Here is a 6,000-nt window from a genome sequence, read left to right on the forward strand (position 1 = left end):
CAAAATTGGGTGTCTGGCTACCCCCCTGAGTTGCAGTGGAAAATTAACCCAGTTCCCCAGGTTCTCAGGCTGCAGCACTAACCGTTAGACAATTATCCTTGCTTATAGCACCTTTCAGCCAGGACGAGTAGTCTAAGTGCTATCCTTTCAGCAGAATTCCATTCAAAATATGACAGAACATGGACTGCATATGTTCATACACATTTCACAAGAGGTCAGAGGAGGGGAACAGCACTTTGTAAACAGCAGGGCTTTTTTAAATGGGGGTACTCGGGGGTACTGAGAACCAGCACCTTTTCCATTGCCCACTAAAATTGACCCATGGTTCCCAAGTATTAATGAAAGAACTCAGGCTCTGCACCTCCTGTTCTGCCTTTTCATATAATCTGTGGCTACTGGTTGCAGGGGGCCTGGCTATTGTGGAGTGAGTCCCTCAGTGACCACCCCACCCCTGAAGGATGGTCTGGCATATGAGTACCTGCACTTTTTTTTACTAGAGAAAAAAATGCACTGGTCAACAGTACTCACAGAACAGGATGTTGGTTTACATCATAAGGTTGAACCTTCAGATTTCAGATGGTACAAACATAGGGCTCCTTTTGCAAAGTAGTGCTAACAATTAACATGCGCTGAATGTCAGAAGCGTAGCCAGGTTTAGAGTGCAGGGGGAGCGAAGAGTGGACTGCCGACGGTGCAGGCATGTATTTTAAACACAACAGTCAACAGTTTGCAAACAGGATCCATGTAACAAGTACCCATACACGCATTGCTAAACAACAACTTCAACTTTATGTTCTGATTTGGGTAATTAGTGAGTAAATGCTGTTATCAAATACATATTTATCTCATGCATATTCATTGTACATATTCTGAACACTCACTGCTTTTAGGGTACTTGAGGGCCCGGTTGAGAACTGTTGGGCTAGCTGACCTCTTGAGGTTCCACACAGAAATCGGTGATAAATTTGCATCTTTTCTTTGATGGTTGAGCTGAGAAACCAGAAGTAGATAAACACCACATACCATCTTTCTCTTTTGATCTAGGAAAAAAAAGGATTTTACATGCTCCCAGGTTTCAACCTAATTAAGGTTTAACAAAAACCTTTGTTCTTAAAAATTTTAACTGAATGTTGAGCACCTGATTCTCATAAAATTATTCTGCTTTGGTGGCTCTTTACTAGGTGGAAACATTACTCCTGCCGGAATTCTGCATGATTGTGGAGTGCAGAATTTGCACTGAATTCCCCAGTCGTGCAGAATTTAACATTTTTGAGCAGAATCTGTGCTCTGCCTCTGAAGGGAGCTGGCTAGCTAGCTGGTCCCCCCCCCCCCCCCCCCCACCCCTCCGAGTTCACAGTGCTGGCTGGCTGGTTCCCCTTGCTCTGCCACCGAGCTTGTGTTGCTGGCTAGCTGGTTCCCCCGCCACCTCCGAGCCTCACTGGGACCTCACTGGGCCAACCTGAGCACACCCTGGTGGTCTTCGGAGGCAGGAAAGAGCCCCATTATTTCCTGTCTGATATCGCTGCTTCTTCAAAATGGCCACGAGACTTCAAGCAGTAATCTCATGAGACTACCACAGGAAATCTTGGTGGCCATTTGGAAAAAGTGGAGTCAATGGTCAGGAAGGAGTAGGGGTTTTTCCTGCCCCAAAGAGGTACTCCCAATGCAGATCCTCCTCCTCCAGTCCTCCTATCTCACTGGTGCATGCAGGGGCAGCTGAAAAAAAATATGGAAGGTGCATGGGTGCAGGGAAGGAGGCAGGGAGCTCTAAAAAGGTGATGGTGGATGCTGTGGGTGGTGGGTGGAGGGAGGGGCTGGGAAAAAAGGTGGATGATGTTGAGGGAAGGGGCTGTAAAAAAAAGTAGATGCTCTAGAGGGTGGGGATGTAAAAAAGTGGAGGGAAGGAGGGGGCTGTAAAGAAAAAGTGGATGCCGTGGCGGGACAGGGCTATAAAAAAAGGTGGATGCACTGGAGGGAGGGGCTGTAAAAAATGTTGGCTGCTATGGAGGGATGGGTAGAGGGGGAGGGGGAGGGAGTGAAGGGCTGTAAAAAAGAAGAGTATGCTGTGGAGGGAGGGGCTGTAAAAAATGTGGCTGTTATGGAGTGGTGGGTGGGTGGAGGGGGCTATAAAAAAGGTGGATGCTATGTGTGGGAGCAGGGAGGGGGCTGTAAAACGATGGATGCTATGGTTGCTGGGAGAGGGCTGTAAAAAATGGATGGTATCTGTGTACAGGGGGGTTGTAATACTGGTTAAATTATGATAAATAAATTTGCAAATTTTGGGCAAAGAATTTTACAGAATTTGCAAATTTTGTACACAGAATTTTGATTTTTTTTTTTTTTTTTTAGCACAGAATTGCAGCAGGAGTAAAACATCTCTGCACAAATACGACTGCTAGGGAGCTAGGGTGTCCCTATAACCTGCCCCTTTCAAATGACACAATGATTTAGAACAAATTAGTACTGTAACTGATTAAAGGTTATTCTGTTGTGATTGCTCCTTTGTGTACATCCATAAGCTGCACAAGTTAGAATGTTACTAAACAATCAGATGCAAAACCTCCTTAGCGCATGCAGGAGCTGCTAGCTTGTTTCAGACAAACCAATATAGTCGCTGCACAAGGGAGAGTGCATCAACTTTTTTGCATCATGCTGTCTCCTGTTAATCCAACCTCCTTGACTAAACTGTTTCCTCCAAGGAGGTTGAATGAAAATAGGAGACGGGGTGAGCCTATCAAGTCTATTATATGGGCTGAAGCCAGTAGGCAGAGCTTGCTACCATTTTAGGACATCCAAAACAATTGCAAACACTATTGAAAACAATAGCAAAAGAGTATTAGAAATAATGGACTACTTATGCGTGGTCCATCTGTAAAAAGTCTAAAGCTGTTCCAATTGGATAGTCAGTGCCTTAAAAGGAGGAGGAGAAAAGATTTTTTTTTTTTTACTTACATAAGTACATAAGTATTGCCATACTAGGAAAGACCAAAGGTCCATCAAGCCCAGCATCCTGTTTCCAACAGTGGCCAATCCAGATCACAAATACCTGGCAAGATCCCAAAAAAGTACAAAACATTTTATACTGCTTATCCCAGAAATAGTGGATTTTCCCCAAGTCCATGTAATATCAGTCTATGGACTTTTTCTTTAAGAAGTCGTCCAAATCTTTTTTAAACTCTGCTAAGCTAACCGCCTTTACCACATTATTTTACAGCTTTTTAATGTATTTGAAAGCTTCCCGTATCTAGATATAAATATCATGAAATAAAAATTGAATATAATTAGAATAGCTTAAAAAAATTATTGTAGCTAGTAGAAACAGCACTTATAAACTCTGTATTTTGTGCAAATTTTTCTACATTGTTCTATACAATACAGATGGCCACATTTCAGTGAAGATATCCTGATGGGTTCGTTTTAACTGTTGTTGTAATCTGTCTTGGGAAGCCTGGCGTTATAAAGATGGAATCTATAGAAATTAAATGGAAGTAAACTTGAACTCTCCTTTTATTGGGGCACATTAAATCACATCTTCATCTGTAGTGTAGACATTTACATTTTAGATACACAAATGGATTGTTTTGTTTTGAACATGTTTCAGGGGCAAATGGTTTTATAAGTCAAAATACAAACAAATATTTTATTTAATGCAGATCTCTTTTGTTTAAACATAATGAAATGGGCTATAAGCCCCTAATGCAATCCATTGGTTTTCTTATATTTTGTTCTTGTGATTACTTATACTGTGCCAAAACTGAAAACTCTTATCTCTATCTGGTCGATAATAAAAGTAGCTCATTGTGAACACTGCCGTCCTAAAAGGTTGTTTTGGGTCTGTACATGAAGTAGTAGTAGTAGTGGTGTATGTTTGTGTCCCTAGTCATGCATCCAAAGCTTATATAATCCTTTTAAGAAAACCAGTTAATCGTTCAACTTATTAGGGGAACATAACCACAGAGGCATGGAATGGTTGCATTTTCAGTATGGTAATGCTAGGGCCTAGCTAAGGAACAGGCTATTTTGAGTTAGTCTTCCGGACCAAACTTGCTTTTCTTGTGCCATCACCATCCAGCTGGATAGGAAGTCTTAGGTGGAGGATAAAGTTTGTTTGTTTTTTACATTTATATCACGCATTATCCCAAGCAAAGTCAGGTTCAATTGGCTTACATTTGAAACTATAGTGAGATAGAATCATAGAATTCAGTTATATCATGAGAGCAAATAGATGGATATGTCTGAAACATTTAACAAAGTTGAGATTAGCATATATTCTCAATTTGGCATGTAAAAGCAGAAATCATAGCCATAAGTATAGACAGTTATTCAAACATGCATACACCAGAAACAGGCATCCATACATACACTGCAAAAGTAAACAACAACTTCTACAGAGTACATCCAAAACTTAATTCTTATTTTCTCATTTCCATCTTCCAAAAATTCCAAACAGCAGATGTGCAGATCAGCAGGACCCAAAGCAGTTAAAAACAAGTAAAGTCAGAAACAACACAGTTTATACCTAACTAGCCGTTCAGCCCGTAAAAACGGGCTAGTATGGGGGGGGGGGGGTTGAAAGCCCCCCCCCCCCCCGCTGCCGAGTTCGCCGCTGCCGCTCCCCCTCCGAGTTGCTCCCCCCCCCCGGAGCCCTCGCCACCCACCTTCCACCCAGTCGGGCCCTCACTCCGCTATTGAAACAGCGAGGGCACGCAGCACACAGCTCTGCTGCTGAGCTGCCGTGGCCTTCCTTCTTTTTCTCTGCCTGTGTCCCGCCCTCGTGTGACGTAACGTCGTCGAGGGCGGGACACAGGCAGAGAAGAAGAAGGAAGGCCAACGGCAGCTCAGCAGAGCTGTGTGCTGCGTGCCCTCGCTGTTTCAATAGCGGAGCGAGGGCCCGACCGGGTGGAAGGTGGGTGGCGGCGGCGGCGACTCCGGGTGGGGGGAGCGTTAGCGACGGCGGTGTCCCTCGCAAATGCGCAGTAGAGACCCTCTCTGTTCCGCCCTCGTCATCACGTATTGACGCGGGGCGGGGCAGAGAGGGTCTCTACTGCGCATTTGCGAGTGAGTACGACACTCGCCATTTATATATATTGATTGTTTGACTACCCTTACAATTCACCTTTGAGTTTATACAGCAAAACCATGTGCATGTAAGGTCTGGATAAACAAATTAAAACAATCAAAGTTTAAAGCAAATGGCCATAATATGTAATATGTGGTAGCAATAATGAAAACAATGATGAAATATTAAAAAAAAGCAGGCAGCCTGAGTCAACAGATTTAGTTTCCACTGAACATAATTAAGTTTGTATGAACTTGATGGCTAATAGTGTGCTGAACTAGACAATGTCGGCACATTTAGAATGACTCTGGACAGTACTACTACTACTACTACTACTTAACATTTCTAGAGCACTACTATGGTTACCCAGCGCTGTACAGATTAATAAAAGGACAGTCCCTGCTCCAAAGAGCTTACAATCTAATGGGAGAAATGTCAAATAGGGGCAGTCTAGATTTCCTGCATAGAGGTATGGTGGTTAGGTGCCGAAGGCGACATTGAAGAGGTGGGCTTTGAGCAAGGCTTTGAAGATGGGCAGGGAGGGGGCCTGGCGTATGGGCTCAAGGAGTTTATTCCAGGCATGGGGTGAGGCCTGGAGTTGGCGGTGGTGGAGAAGGGTACTGAACGGAGGGATTTGTCTTGAGAACGTTGGTTACGGGTAGGAATACTAAAAGTTATTCCGTTATTATACTTCCTCTGTGTACATCCGTATACTGCACAAGCCGGTATGTTTGAAAACATAAATGAGATGAAATAAAAGTGCTACCAACAATAAAGAACGAGAACGTGGATGCAGTAACTCATAGGTTTGCTTGGTTTGTTTTGAGTGTACGGCGATGACGGCCGCGCGGGGAAGGGGAAACCTAATTGGCTTAAACGTCTTGACGTCACCCCGTCATGCTTGGTCTAACTAAGGTTCAGCTTCCACCTTTGACCGGAAG

The sequence above is a fragment of the Microcaecilia unicolor genome, chromosome 7 (assembly GCF_901765095.1).
Source record: "Microcaecilia unicolor chromosome 7, aMicUni1.1, whole genome shotgun sequence".
Lineage (NCBI taxonomy): Eukaryota > Metazoa > Chordata > Amphibia > Gymnophiona > Siphonopidae > Microcaecilia > Microcaecilia unicolor.